A 15,571-nucleotide genomic window follows, 5' to 3' on the forward strand; every position below is an offset into this window, starting at 1 on the left:
TCCTCGATTGGCTCTGGGGGTGGGAGGCGGGGCCTGGGCGCGGAGCCTACGTGATGGCGTCAGGCGAGCCCGCGCCGCTTACTGATGTCGGTGGCCGGGAGACCGAAGGGTCGGCTCCCTGGCTGAGGCGCTGCAGCGGCCGGGAGCTCAAGCCGCCGGTCCCTGCTTCCTGTGGTCAGTTGCGAGAATGAGGTGAGATGGGCAGCGCAGGGGGGCGAGGCCGCGATGCGGAAGGGCGGTGACGTCTAGACCTCCCCGCGGTCCCAGGTCCCTGCTTGCCTTGAGGCAGTCCGGCTTCTCAGTCCTCAACCCTTCCCAACCCTCTCTCCATTCTCGCCCCAGCCTTCGGCGCTGTGGGAGCTGGCCGGTCCCCTCCATTTTTTCCCATCGTAACCCGACCTCAGCGCTTACCCGCATGCCCTCATCAGCGCGCTTGCGTAAATGCACCCCACTCGTGACCCCTCTTTAGCGCAGTTGCAACGCGATCTCCGTCACATCCCTTCGGCTCCTCTTCCTCATTGTCACCCCTCAACCCCTCTGGCAATAATGCTCCTCGCTGCCCTGCCCCCCTGTCATTGAAGAACCACCACCAAAGTAGGTACCCTGTTGAATTCATCCCTTTCTTCTTGATAACTGATCTCAGCCTCACCCCAAGTCGATTGTGTACCTCCTTGACCTCACAGACTCACCCCCTAACTTCCTAGTTCATCATGTAGCTCTTTTCCCTCTCTTACCATCCTGAGGACACACCTTCCTAAATCTTTGCTAAACTGTCCCCAACTCTTGTTGCCTCAGTTCCTACCAGTTGCTCCTAGTCTTGTTAACAGTGAGATCTCCATGTCCTGTCTCCTCTGCTGTCCCCATGGCAGTTCTTCACCCAAAGTCTGTGCCCATTCTCCCCTTGGAGCAGCTCTCATTCGATCTGAGAACTTAATGCATAGCCCCTGCCAGACCCCTCCAGCTGACCCTCAACAGCCAAGTCTAGGGCTTGCTCAGAGCTGGGCAGTTAGAGACTGAACTTGACTGGCCTGTGCAGGGCCTCAGGCAGTAATAAGTGTGGAGGAATAGACATCCCTCCCCTACTCTTGGGTTTAAGCCTTTCCCCCATTGTCTGGTCCCCTGTACCTATCGCCAAGGTTTGTTTATCTGGCATCCTATTAAAGTACTTGTGCTGGCTGTTGGAATGGTCAGTGTCATTCAAACAGCTGGAAGGTGAGAGATGGCCACTCACCCAGTTTATTTAACCTGGCGCAATGAAAGCCATCACTTCCTTTTGGCTTGGTTCTGGCTCTGGAGAACCTCAGGGAGTGGCACTGTGTGGGGAAGGCTGTGATCACAGAGCCATATCCATGTGTGTTGTCCTGGCATGGTCCTGACCCTCTCCCACTGCTCCTCCCTGCCAATGCTGATTGCATTGCAGATCAATCCCATTGCTGGGACACAGGGATACGATAGATGTCAAAGGCATATTCCTTCTTGGGGAGATGATAGGTAAGTGGGTCACAGGGAGGTTGTGAGGGGGTACAGACCAGTGGAATTGCTCCCTCTTTTTATAGGTGATGGGTACTGAGCTTTAGCTTTCTAGGTTCCATGAACACAGGAAACCAAGTTAAATTATCTCTCATTACCTGAGGCAGAAGCACCAAGGTCCCATGGTCAGCATTTTGGAGTCTTTTTGGTTTACATTTGCTCTGAATTCTGATCACCTGCCAGCAAACGATGGCAATGTGTGTGTGTGTTGTGTGTGTGTGTGTGTGTGTGTGTATTTATGTGTGTGCTAGGGAAGTCTTGTAGTACTAAGGGAGACCCCTACCTGTGCTGATAATTTTAAAGGGCTCCCAAAGGACCCATTGTCTGTGGTCTCCTTCCTTTGAAAGCTGAAAGCAATTCAACCTTTAATAACCTCCCATTTTGGTGCAACCTTTTGAATGGCTTCTTCTACCCTCTTGGCAACTGGGTTAAAGGTCAGTTGTGCCACAGCAGGCCTATCACATTAGAATTGTGTGCCTTAACTCTCCGGTCTGTGAAATGGACATACCTGCCTTATGCCTGGCTTTTATTTTAATGATCAATTCAATCAACACGTGTTTTTTGAGCACCACTATGTGCCAAGCACTGTTCTAGGTACTAGGAATGCAGTGGTGAATGAATCATGCAAAGTTCTTGTTTTCATTCATTCAGAGTTTGCTTCTTGTTAGAATCCTAGAGCATATGGGATAAGATAATAGTACTGCATGGAAAGAAGGAGGAAGGAAAGAATGATACCCAGTGTTTATGACTGCACAATTCTGCCCCACTCAACTGATTAGATGATGAGGCCTTAGTGAACCCAGGCTATTATTTAGATTGTGTAGGTCTGAGTCACACGGTCCTCGCCTTAGCTGACAGAGAGAAGGGCAACTCTGGAACTTGAGGGCTCTGTCTCATAAAGGGGGCCTGAGGGAGAGTCATGGGCCATGGAACTGTGGATTGGGATCAGAATCTAGGAATCACGGGCTAGAAGTTTCTCACCCTCCAGCATATTTAATTTGAAGCTATTGCTTCAAAGCCTCATCTCCCACTTCCCCAACTCCAGTGAGTGTCCAGGAAAGGACCCTTGTCCAGAAATCCAACTTTTTTTAGGTGGAAGGAGGTGCTATTTACTTACTCAGCACTCACATGTCTGAAAGATCAGCTGCCTTTCTGAATCAGAAGATAATTTTGTCATTTTTTTTTCCAATTGTTATGTGCCGATGTTGAAGTTTTGCAGACCGGGGTCGAGGGTCCTTGCCTTCACATGCCAGGGAACTGGCTGGTGAGGCAGCTCAATGATGACCCAAAGTCGGTGTATAAAGTAGGGTTTATTAGAGAGAAAGGAAAGGCTACAGCTAGAGAAGTGCAGCAGAGCCCGAAGTCAGTAACTCACTGCTCAGGTGAAGGCTGGGGCTTTTTATGGATGCTTTAACTCTGGGTTAGGGTATTGGTTAGGTGGGTTTTTTGTATTGGCCATGTATTTGCATGTGGGCTCTCTTAGATGAGCTGGTCTGTTTGCCCCTTATTGAGGGAGGGGGAACAACTGTGAGAGCATTTTGTTTATCAACGCTGTGGCAGATTTAGGAGACCCTGTATCTCCTCCTCAGGGTGTAGGAATGCAGATTTAGAACTCCTTCTCAGGGTGCAGGGCTCATGGTGCTCTCCATGGGGGATGGGCTACTCACTCATCTGCCTTAGGTATCCAGGCAACCCAACTGAAATAGCGTGAGTCATCAATTGACACAGCCGCCAGATGGCATAAAGACCATGCTATTCTGAATAGCCAGGTACACACAGGATTCAGGCTGTGAAGAGAAGGCTGTGTGGGGTGGCTGAGAGGTCTCTAAAGAGAAGCAGTTGCTGCTTACTGATGGATCGAGTGTTTTGAGACTCAAGCCAGGTTATCCGTTCCTGCTGTTGATGTAAGTCCCATCTAAGCCATTTCTGTCTTTTCTTCCTTCCTTGAACTTTGGAGGAAGCAAAATCAGACATACCATATACAGAAGACAAGCAATATTATGCCAAACATCCAGGGCAGTTCCTTCCTGTATGTTGAACATTTAAGAAAAGGTAACTCTGAAACTTGGGTACCATGGGAAGGGCCTGGGGCTCGACTGGCTGGGGTATAAGTCTGTTTGAGGGACAATATCTTGTTGCTCTCAGGCCTTAGTCAAAACAAAATAGAGCCTCTGAGTACCTCTGAAGAATCTATAAGTAATAATTTGCCTAAGAAATTACAAAGCAAGCATCTGAGACAGTTTGATCTGGTGAAAGGAGTAAGAAAAGCAGAGAACCAGGTAAGGCCTCCCTTACCTGAGGCCTGTTTTTACTAAACCTCAGTAAAATAGGGATGACCATCTCCCACAAGATTGTTGGAAGAATTCAGTGAGGTTGGAAAATGAGATCAGAGAAGCTCATTTTGTTTTCACTTGAAAGCCGTGGAAGTGCCTGGGGTGGAAATAGGCTTGGTGCAATTTGGAATTTCCTAAATGGCAGGAGTTGCCCTTGCTATCCCAAGTAATGTTGAAGAGCCCCTGTAGCATTGCCCAGGCTCTCTCCTTAGTCCTATCAGTGTAGTACTCCTTGAATCTGTGCCTCTACCCAGTCTTGTTCTTGGTGTCAGTGAAGAATTTTCTGAGGATGGGAAGTGACACCAGTCCCTAACAGTGGTAGCTTTGGAGTCTGAGCTGCCATGTGGATAGTGGTGCACTGACCCAGCTGTCAAGAGATCCAAAGCCTTGGTCAGGTTCCATCAGCATGTCACTGATGGTCACATTCCAACCTCCCTGGAGCACTGTAGCATAGGCATGAGTAAGTAGGGTGTTTTGGCTTCCTGTAGAGAAAGATACATGTGTCCTGAATTGTGGCCTTATCCCCAATGTCTTGGTCCTAACTCTGTGAATTGTGAAATGTCTGGCCACTCTGGGGCCTGACTCCCTGTGCCTGTTTGCTCTCTTGCCAACCCCAGGGGCCAGAGATTGACTCAGCACCTTCATTGAGGACCACAGTGTTTCTCTGCTTCCACGATCTCCTGTTCACTGCTGTTCTGTAAGCCTTGCTGGCAAGACTGGCCTTAATGTTCCCTATACCCCATCCCTTGGTCCCCAGACAAAGTGTCTTCCTCCCAGCCCACCATTTGAGTCCTAGCTCTGAGGACTCCTAGCTCTGAGGACTCCTACCTCAAGTTTCACCTGACCTGGGATTGTTATCAGTCTGGGGTGCAGTGGTGGACCCAAACCACTATCAACCTTGGCATCTCCAGTAATTCCTTGAGCTGGGACAGGTCCCATGTCCTTATCTAGCAGGTGGAGATAATAAAATGGCACTCCTAGGACAATTAGGAAGAGCATAAATGAGGCAATGTAGATTAGAGTTCTTGTTTGTGTTAACTTCTTTGGACCCTAATTATTTGAAAGCAGAGACAACCTTAACACATTTTTTCTTGCAGGCACTGGGGTTTGAACTCAGGGCTTCATGCTTGCTAGGCAGGTGCTCTACCACTTGAGCCATACTGAAGGACTCAATAATGCATGGTTTCAACTATTGAAGGCAATGGCATTCTTTGTAGATTTGGGTGGCTCCGTTCACTGGGATTACAGATATCATTTATACCTAGAACACATCAGGCCCTGCGCTGGGTGTTTTACTTGGTCATACTGTCTACCTAGGGAACTGTTCCTGTATCCTGGTGTGACTTGCTAGTTAGAGGCAAATTGCCTGTTGGTCTGTTTAGACCTGTCCCTGTGCTGCCCAAGTTAAACCTTTGCCACCCAATGGAGAAGCAGAATGTAGCAACAGATCCCGTCTCCTTTTGAAGCTGCTTAGTCGTACCCTCCATCACCCAGCTAGCAGACTCTGGACAGCGACAGGATTCAGGGGCTGGTGCGGGGCCCAGGCCTTGCATGTGTATTGTGAGCTCCTGCTTCCTCTTCCTCATGGGTTCTTGGCACCTTCAGCTGAAGCATCTGCCTTGTGCCCTGAAGCAGCCTTTGGTTCCCTTCCGTCCCCACCCCCATCCCACCAGCCCTGCCTTTCTGTGCAGCTTTTGGGGTGCAGAGTCCTTACCACCCACGCATGGTACACAGGACTCCTTGCCTCCGGAGGACCGAGCCTCTGGCCTTTTCCTTCCTTAAAATCCACTCTCAGTTTTTACTTTGATGTTGTTCAGAGGCCTTTGGGTTGCAGTTTGAGTGAGCCGAGATGACTGCCTGCTGCTTACTGGGAGGGGACTGTGGTTGTGGGGTGAGTTGGGAGCATGCTCATCTGGCCACCATCTGTCCCTGCAGGTGTCATGTGAGTCTCCTCGGGAGCGGCACCTGAGTGGAAATACTGCCAGTGTTGGAGAATGGACAGGAGCTCCCAGCTGCCATCTCAGTAGGCAGGCACAGGAGGATCAAGGGTGGAAAGGGCTGTAGAAGGCTGCATGGCTTTTCTCACTGTAGTATGAATGGGCACTGTCCACGGAGATAGCCAGGTGGAGAAAAGATTCCGGCAAAAGCAGGCTCTGATGAGATCTTGTCCTTCCTAGGAGATGTCTGCCCTTTTCTTGCTTGTAAAATGGAAATCTGTGTAAGGCACAACGGGGACTTAAGGTGGGTTACCTGAAGACCAGGAATTTTTGTTCAACCCTCAGCACTCTGCTTTTACACTGCAAGTGGTTCACAGTTTGCTGAAGACTTTGATTGTCTGAAACAGTTCTTCCCAGTCACTCGTTTGTTGCCCCACAACAATGGCAGTAAATTGGCAGCTGACATACATCTTTGAACATTTACCATGCTTCAAATACAATTGTTTGTGACCAGCTCACCAGAGCCCCTTAGATGCCCTGTCTTGGAGAGTCCTTTCCCCTGGACTGGCCCTGGGCTGTCTTGGGCACTCTGGACTGGCTCTGTCAGTTCCCTTGGATTGGGAAGAGATTTGGTAACTTTTAGGGTCAGTGGAAGCCTGAGGTGGCTTCTTGGGGGAAGCCAGAATGTCCTTTTCCTCCCCATTGTTGTTCCCCACTTCAGAGAACTTTCTCCTTGAAAGGAACTATAGCCCTCAGAGGTAAGCCTTCCCCACCTGGCCACCAAAGGGTCAGCTCCACCTGTCTCCCTCTGGCTTTCATGCAAAGGCCCTTTCCCCATCCCACCCAGAACTCCCTCAGCTGTAGCTGAGCCCCCACTGAGCTCAGCCCCCACAATGGCAGCATAGACTGACTCCTTGAGGGTTTGTTGGGCTTCTAGAACTTACGTGCTATTTATCCCTGCGTGCCCTGACCCAGCACCTAGCAAATACTCAGAAGTAGTGGTTGCACTTTTATATAACTAATGGTAATATCTTGCATATAAAAGAACATTTAAAATTGGGACTTCTTCAGAGTTAAAACCTTTTATGCTTCAAAGGACACTATGAAGAATGTGAAAAGACCACCATAGATAAAGAAGATATTTGCCAATCCTATATTTGATATGGATCCAGTGTATCCAGAATGTATGAAGAACTGTTAGAATTCAGCAATACAAAGACAATCCAGTTATAAAACAGACAAAGGATTTTTTTTCTTTTTTTTTTCTTTTATTATTCATATGTGCATACAAGGCTTGGGTCATTTCTCCCCCCTGCCCCCACCCCCTCCCTTACCACCCACCAGACAAAGGATTTGAACAGCATTTCTTCAAAAAAAAAAAAAAAGCAAATGACCATGAAGTACATGTAAGATTCTCATTGCTAGTAGACTCAGGAAATGCAACTCAAAACCATAATGAGACACTATTCATTCCAGTAGGATGGCTATAATCAGTAAGGCACTAACAAATGTTGAAAAAAATGTGAAAAAAAATTTTGGCTTGGTGGTACAAGCCTGAAATTCCAGCTGCTCAGGAGGAGAGAAAGTTGGATCACAGTCCGAGGCTAGCCTCTGAAAAATGGTAAGGAGAGCCTATCTCAACAACTAAGCCAAGCATGATGGCACATGTCTGTAATCTCTGTAATCCCAGTTATTGGGGAGGCAGGAGGATGGCAGTTTGTGGCCAGCCCAGGCCAAAACAGGAGACCCTATCTAAAAAGAAAGCAATAAAAGTGCTGGGAGCATGGCTCAAGTGGTAGAGCTTTGCCTACCAAACACAAGGACCTGAATTCAATCCCCAAGTAGTACCCACCACAAAAAAAGTGGAAAAACTGGACCAGTGAGATATTGCTGGTGGGAATATAAAATAGTGCAGTTACTTTTGAGAACAGTTCAGCATTTCCTAGAAAGGTTAAACACAGGGGTTTTGTTTGTTTGATTGGTGGTTTGTATGGTGCTGGGAAGCTCATGCATGCTAAGCAAGTGTTCTGTCACTGAGCTACATCCCCAACCCAGCACAGGGTTTCATATGACTTAGCAATTCCATGCCTGAGTATATACCAAGAGATTTGGAAATGTGTCTACACAAGGACTTGTACGTGAATGTTCATAGCATTATTGCCAAAATTTGAACCAACCCAAATGTCCATTACTGATCGGTCAATAAAACATGGTATATCCATACAGCTGAATAAGGAATGAAGTCTTGATAAATCCTCTAGGATAGATAAACCTTGAAAACATGCTGAGTGAGAGAAGCCAAACACAAAAGGTCACATGTTGCAGGAATCCATTCATATGAGATGTGCAGAACATGCAACTCTGTAGAAGCAGAAAGTAGATGAGTAACTGCAGTCACTCCCAATTCCCTTCTCTCCATCTCCGGCAATCATTAATATACAGTGTTTCTTTGGGGAATGATGAAGAGGTCTAAAATTAGTGATGAAGGTTACATATTTTTCTGAACAACCATTAAATTCTATAATTTAAATGGGTGAATTTTGTGATGTGTGAATTGCAGCTCATTAATTTTTTTAAATTTAATTTTCCAAAGAACATTAGCATTTACTCTTTGGGCTAAAATAAAAATGAAAGAGTTAAATATTTAGCCATCATCATAACACTTAATTCAAAGCAGTTTTTTTTGTAATCCCTTCTAGTCTAGTGTGTTTGAAAGAAACCCATTTCTATAGTTTTCACAAAATTATGATTCAATAATTTTTGCTTTTTCCAAAGGATTTTGTGTGCACTTTGTAATGTATTCAGTACATTTATTTACTATATTACACCAGGCATAGTGCCAAGTGATGGAGACATAAGGATTGAGTCCTGTCCTCAGGAGCGTTGCCCTCTCTGCTGTAGATGAGGAAGGACTGTTTCATTTAACAGATGGGGAACTGAGGCTCAGAGAGGTTAAATGCAATGTCCGAGGTGCCCCCACTGGTTATGACAGAGCTGAGACTGAATGGAAGCCTTTGGCTTCCAGGCCCAGGATCTTCCCTAATGTAACCATGCTATTTTCTTACTGTTGTTGTTTGGCACTGCGCTGGAGATTTAACCCAGCACATGCTCGGCATGCTTTCTACCACTGAATCACACCCCAGCCCTTTCTCAATGTGTTTATGTCCCTTAGCTCATCTCTGCAGAGTGTTGGCCATGTAAATTAGCTGGAAACCTTAAGCCCTGCCCTGCCCAGTCTCCTATAGACATAACTGTGATGGAGCCAGAATTTAAACACAAGATTATATAGCTATAAATTCACTGAATTTGGTTAGAAAACAAAAAGAATCCACAAGGAAGAATATCCAAATAATATCTTCTCTATGATTTATCTTTATTTGTGATAGTTAATGAGCAGAAGGAGTCTATATACACATACACAGCTGTGTGCGCATTGTAGTTGAGCACGCATTGGATGACAGGTCAAGGGTTACATTTTAGGGGCTTTCTGTAGAATCGTCCCGTAAAGGTGTCTTTTGTTTGGCGCTGCCTAGGTCATCAAGAGGAAACTGGTGGGATCCGTGAAGGCACTGCAGGAGCAGTATGTGTGCACAGACACAGTGGTCGCTAGTGAAGACGGAGATGCCAACACCATGTGCAGTGCCTTGGAGGTTCTGTTTATCCACGACCTGCCTGCATGCCAAACACATCCAAGCTGAGGCTGGAGGAAAAAGGAAGAAACATGTCTACCAGAAATCTCTGCCTCAGCCTGTCTTCTGGCCCCTCCTGAAAGCTGTCACCCACAAGTGAGATCAGCTGGAGAGGGTTTGGTTGGGAGAGGAATGTGGGACACTTGGCTCTTTCTCTCCAGCCGTGTGGAAGACACCCTGTGGTGTAGTGTAGAGATAGTCAGATAGGCCCAGAGTGTCTACTAGAAAGGTTTATCTCCAGATCCAGCTGCCCAGCCAGTCACTAGACCTTTCCACCCTCAGCCTTCAGGCAAGAACCTGTGGCTACTTCCCCACCCCCCCCCCACCCCCGCACAGGGCTTCTGACTGTTTTGACCACACCTGGCAGAGAGAGGCATTTATTAGAGTTTCTGCGGCCTTCAAAGCCTAAAATATTTACTCTGTGGCTCTTTACAGAAAAAGTTTGCTGAACCTGCCTTTGAATATATGAACATCTGTGTCCTAATTATGACATTCATAATGAGGTTTGGGGATTTTTATCAAAGAATGGGATCCAGTTGGAGCATCTGAATTTCACCTGGGGACCCTGTCTTTGGCCTTCCCCTTAATTGTCTGGGCTTTTGAGCAAGTAGCTGTCACTGCGCCTCTAAGGGATATTAAATGCCACCTTCAGCCCAAAGGTGCCTTGTCAGTCTCTGATCTGTATTTCCATGCCTGTTACCACTCCCCTAGGTCCAGTTCTTATCCCTTTCCTGGGTGACATTGACTTTCTAGCTGTCCCCCTATGTTACTCTGTGTTTCCTTGGGCCAGTCAACTGGTCAGCCCATACTGAGCTGAAGCTAACTGGAACTCAGCCACACTGTCCAGGGGAGTGTGGTCTGTACTTGCACATAGGAGGCATGCTTAGGGCACTGTGGCAGCAGAGATGAGGGGCAGTTATGTCAGACTGAGGCATCCAGGACCTGAGTTTGGTACACCTGAGGTCTGATCTCCTTACCCAGAGCGATCCACCCTAAAGTGTACATAGCTGTGGCCAGGTCACTTTCCTGTACAGTAATCTTTGGCTCCCACATGCAAGCCTGGAGTCCAATTCACTAAGTTGCGGCCCCTGCATCTGTACCCTGGTAAGTTCTCCAGGGGCTTCTGCTACACACCTATGTGTGGGAACCTTTGCTCCAAGTGGCCTTATCAGTTTGATATTCAAGACCCTCCATTACCTGGCCTTGCCATGTAATCAGCCACTCTCCCTTCACCTGTTGTAACGGCAGTGTTCTCACTCCTGTTACAGGCCTGTTGCTTTCCTACCCTTTATCCCTTTTTCTTTCAGAACATTGTGCCTAGAAGGTTCTCCATCTTTGCGTCTGGAAAGCCTTCAGGGACTCGCTCAGCTGCTGACCTTTCTGTGGCATTTTTCTTACTCTAAGTTCGAACGTCCCACACAAGCTTCACTAACAGAAGGGCTCCATGGCAGTTTCTTGGGGCTGGGGATATACCTCAGTGGTAGAGTACTTGCCTAGCATGCACAAGGCCCTGAGTTCATTCTCCAGCTATGCAGAAAAAAAAAAAAGTAAAAAGAAGAGGAAAAGTTAGTTGGATCAAGGGTAGGAACCATGTCTTTACCCAGTATCATCCCAGCTCCAAGGACCTGTAGGCTCAGGAAACCTGTCTTGGATGAGCAGATAATGTCAAGGATCTTAGGGGTGGTTGTAATGAACATAGTGATTATATTTCATAACACCAACCTCAAAAAGTTATGGGCTATTGTGTAGTAACATCTCCCCTTAAGACTATTATCTGAGTAGGGTGCCAGTGTAATCGTAGCTACTTGGGGGGCTGAGATAAGGAGGATTGTGGTTCAAGGCCAGCCTGAGTGAATAGTTTGAGAGACCCCCATCTCCAAAATAACCAAAGCAAAATGGACCAGAGATTCAGTGGTAGAGCACCTGCTTTGCAAGGGTGAAGCCCTGAGTTCAAACCCTAGTCCCACCAAAAAAAGAAAAAAAAGAAAAAGAAAAGAAACCAAAAAGACAAAAGAAAACTCAATTACCTAAGAATCATGTCTACATATATTTGCAGTGATTATCATAGGCTTAAGAACAGCTTAAGGATCTGAGGCAGTTTCTTGAAACAATTCTGCTCTCCCCCTTTCTGGACACATCATCTCAGAATTGGAGCATGTGGTCTTTGTCAACACAGACGTGGGCCTCTGCTGGGCCTGGATGCGACTGGCCTCAATGATGGCCTGATGAAGTGCTACCTGAACCTGATCCTCCAGGACCAGGCCCCACTGTGAGAGTACTGTCAGCCCACAGCCCTTCTGGGTGACCCTGAGGAGGGTGAGTTCCTCCTTAGCTTCTCGCTAAGGAGGAGAGCTTTGTCCTTTGAGCTCTCCTACAAGTCCGCAATCTTAAATGAATGTACACTCACCACACTGACTTCTCTCTGGGCCTTGCCCACTCACTGAGCTCGATCTTCTCACTACCTGTGGTGTAGAACTACAGCAGAAAGAGTCTTTGGATTCAATTTCCATTCCTCAAGCCCAGAGGACATCAAAGTCCAGCACTTGGGCCATAAAATCCAGTGGAACAGGAAGCTCACTGCCTCTTCCCTCAGCCTGGGCACAGCCAGTTCATCCCAGCTGTCCTGCAGACTAAACTCTGATAGCTGCTTTCTCTAAGAGAATGGCTCCAAGAGCGCAGACCGAACTGACGAGCCCATGTCTGTCACTCAGCCCTGGGTACTGCAAATGCTGATGATTCCCACCAGTCTCTCCAAGAGTGAGTGCCCCTTCCCACCGCTTCTCTCTCTCTCTCTTCACTGTTCTTTCTTTCCTCGCCTCCTTCTGCCTTTCCTGTCCAATGTGATTGTCTGTCACTGAACTTGGCTAGGGTATAGGAAAATCAAATTAGACACAGGTGCTCTCTGTAACAGAGGAACATAGCACAATGTGTGTGGGGAGGTGATGGATTTAGAAAGTTCAGACTTGGTGCAAGCTCTAGCTGCACCCCTGAGTATATACAGATATCTCTGTTGTAAGCTGACTTTAATTCCTTATAATATGTACTGAGGAGTGATATGACCGGCTCATGTGTTAGTTCTATTTTTAGTTTTTGAGGAACCTCCACACTAATTTCCTTAGTGACTGGACTAGTTTTTATTCCCACCAACAGTATATAAGGGTTCCTTTTTCCCCGCACCCTCCACCTATTATGAAGATAGAATTCATGTACCGTAAAATTCAGCATTTTAAAGTGTATAATTTGGTGGTGCCTAGCATATTCACAAGTGATGTTGTGCAACCGCACTGTCATCTAATTCACCGGCCAGGCACCAGTGGCTTACATCTGTAATCCTGGTTATTCTTGAGGCTGAGATCAGGAGGATCGAGTTTGAGGCTAGCCTAGGCAAATAGTTCTTGAGACCCTCTCTCCAAAATGCCCAACACAAACAAAAAAAGGGCTGACAGAGTGCCTTAAGTGGGAGAGTGCTTGCATAGGAAGCATGAGGTCCTGAATTCAAACCCCAGTGCCACACACACACACACACACACATATTTTCATCACTGAGCAAGGAAACCTTTTATCATTAACTATGGGTTGGCTCATATAAATGGAATCATACGTCATGTGGCCTTTTGTGGCAGCTTCCTTTCACTTAGTATATCATTACAGGGTTTGTTCATGTTCTAACATGCATTTTGGCTGAATAATATTTCATTGGCTAGATCTATCACAATTCATTTATCTATTCATTAATTAATGAACATCCCTGCACACTCACACACACCTTTTGGCTATTTACAAGTATGTTGCTATGACCATTCATGTGCAAATTTTTGTGTGGACATGGTTTTAATTCTCCTTGTATATATCCAGAGGAAGAATTGCTGGGTCCCATATAACTTTGTTTAACCTTCTGAGGGACTACCAAACAGCTTTCTACAGCATTTGTACCAGTTTACATTTCTTACCACTCATGTATAAGAGTTAATTTCTCTACATCTTTGTGAACACTTGATATTGTATGTCTTTTTTTCTTACAGGTATGCTAACATGGATGAAGTATTACCTCATTGTGATTTTGATCTGCATATTCCTGATGCCAGTGATGTCCAGCATCTTTTCATGTACTTCTTGGCTGTACATGTATCATCTTTGGAGAAAAGTTTATTCCACTCACAGCCCAACTTGACCATTATGTTTCATTTATAAATATTTTCCCCCATTTTGTGGGTTTGCATTTCAAACGCAGGGCCTTGAACATCCTAGGCAAACACTACCACTGAGTAACAACCACCCCAGCCACTCAGCTTCTTGATATTATCCTCTGAAGCATAAATTTTTGATTTTTGCTGCATATGGTGCCAAATGTCTGTCACCCCAGCACTCAGAAGGCTGAAGCATGATTGCAAGTTGAAGGCCAGCCTGGGCTAGATTCTGTCACCAAAACAAAAAACAAAGGTTTTTAATTTTGATAAAGTACAGTTTACTTTTGATTGATTTTTGATCTCATAACTTTAAAAAAAAACCTTTGGTAGGCTGGCAGAGTGGACATCTATCGTGTCCCTGTGTCCCAGCAATGGGATTGATCTGCAATGCAATCAGCATTGGCAGGGAGGAGCAGTGGGAGAGGGTCAGGACCATGCCAGGACAACACACATGGATATGGCTCTGTGATCACAGCCTTCCCCACACAGTGCCACTCCCTGAGGTTCTCCAGAGCCAGAACCAAGCCAAAAGGAAGTGATGGCTTTCATTGCGCCAGGTTAAATAAACTGGGTGAGTGGCCATCTCTCACCTTCCAGCTGTTTGAATGACACTGACCATTCCAACAGCCAGCACAAGTACTTTAATAGGATGCCAGATAAACAAACCTTGGCGATAGGTACAGGGGACCAGACAATGGGGGAAAGGCTTAAACCCAAGAGTAGGGGAGGGATGTCTATTCCTCCACACTTATTACTGCCTGAGGCCCTGCACAGGCCAGTCAAGTTCAGTCTCTAACTGCCCAGCTCTGAGCAAGCCCTAGACTTGGCTGTTGAGGGTCAGCTGGAGGGGTCTGGCAGGGGCTATGCATTAAGTTCTCAGATCGAATGAGAGCTGCTCCAAGGGGAGAATGGGCACAGACTTTGGGTGAAGAACTGCCATGGGGACAGCAGAGGAGACAGGACATGGAGATCTCACTGTTAACAAGACTAGGAGCAACTGGTAGGAACTGAGGCAACAAGAGTTGGGGACAGTTTAGCAAAGATTTAGGAAGGTGTGTCCTCAGGATGGTAAGAGAGGGAAAAGAGCTACATGATGAACTAGGAAGTTAGGGGGTGAGTCTGTGAGGTCAAGGAGGTACACAATCGACTTGGGGTGAGGCTGAGATCAGTTATCAAGAAGAAAGGGATGAATTCAACAGGGTACCTACTTTGGTGGTGGTTCTTCAATGACAGGGGGGCAGGGCAGCGAGGAGCATTATTGCCAGAGGGGTTGAGGGGTGACAATGAGGAAGAGGAGCCGAAGGGATGTGACGGAGATCGCGTTGCAACTGCGCTAAAGAGGGGTCACGAGTGGGGTGCATTTACGCAAGCGCGCTGATGAGGGCATGCGGGTAAGCGCTGAGGTCGGGTTACGATGGGAAAAAATGGAGGGGACCGGCCAGCTCCCACAGCGCCGAAGGCTGGGGCGAGAATGGAGAGAGGGTTGGGAAGGGTTGAGGACTGAGAAGCCGGACTGCCTCAAGGCAAGCAGGGACCTGGGACCGCGGGGAGGTCTAGACGTCACCGCCCTTCCGCATCGCGGCCTCGCCCCCCTGCGCTGCCCATCTCACCTCATTCTCGCAACTGACCACAGGAAGCAGGGACCGGCGGCTTGAGCTCCCGGCCGCTGCAGCGCCTCAGCCAGGGAGCCGACCCTTCGGTCTCCCGGCCACCGACATCAGTAAGCGGCGCGGGCTCGCCTGACGCCATCACGTAGGCTCCGCGCCCAGGCCCCGCCTCCCACCCCCAGAGCCAATCGAGGAGCCCAGAGAAGCCGTGGGGCGGGGCCAGCCGCTGGAAAGCCTGGAGGTGACGTTCCCCAGGAGCCGTTGCCTGTACCTGTCGCTCGGTTCCCA

General features: G+C 47.5%; 2 long non-coding RNA genes across 2 annotated transcripts; one reads left to right on the plus strand and one right to left on the minus strand.

Moving 5' to 3' along the window:
- The first annotated feature begins 51 nt into the window (after window positions 1-51).
- LOC141413772 (uncharacterized) lies at window positions 52-13,693 on the plus strand. The gene is made up of 3 exons (XR_012438652.1): window positions 52-192; window positions 9,334-12,246; window positions 13,512-13,693. It is a non-coding gene; the product is annotated as an uncharacterized lncRNA (long non-coding RNA).
- On the minus strand, window positions 9,144-15,427 carry LOC141413773 (uncharacterized). Its single transcript, XR_012438653.1, has 2 exons — window positions 15,287-15,427; window positions 9,144-9,500 (listed from the first exon to the last, which is right to left on the minus strand). It is a non-coding gene; the product is annotated as an uncharacterized lncRNA (long non-coding RNA).
- Between the last annotated feature and the right edge of the window lie 144 nt (window positions 15,428-15,571).

The sequence above is a fragment of the Castor canadensis genome, chromosome 11 (assembly GCF_047511655.1).
Source record: "Castor canadensis chromosome 11, mCasCan1.hap1v2, whole genome shotgun sequence".
Lineage (NCBI taxonomy): Eukaryota > Metazoa > Chordata > Mammalia > Rodentia > Castoridae > Castor > Castor canadensis.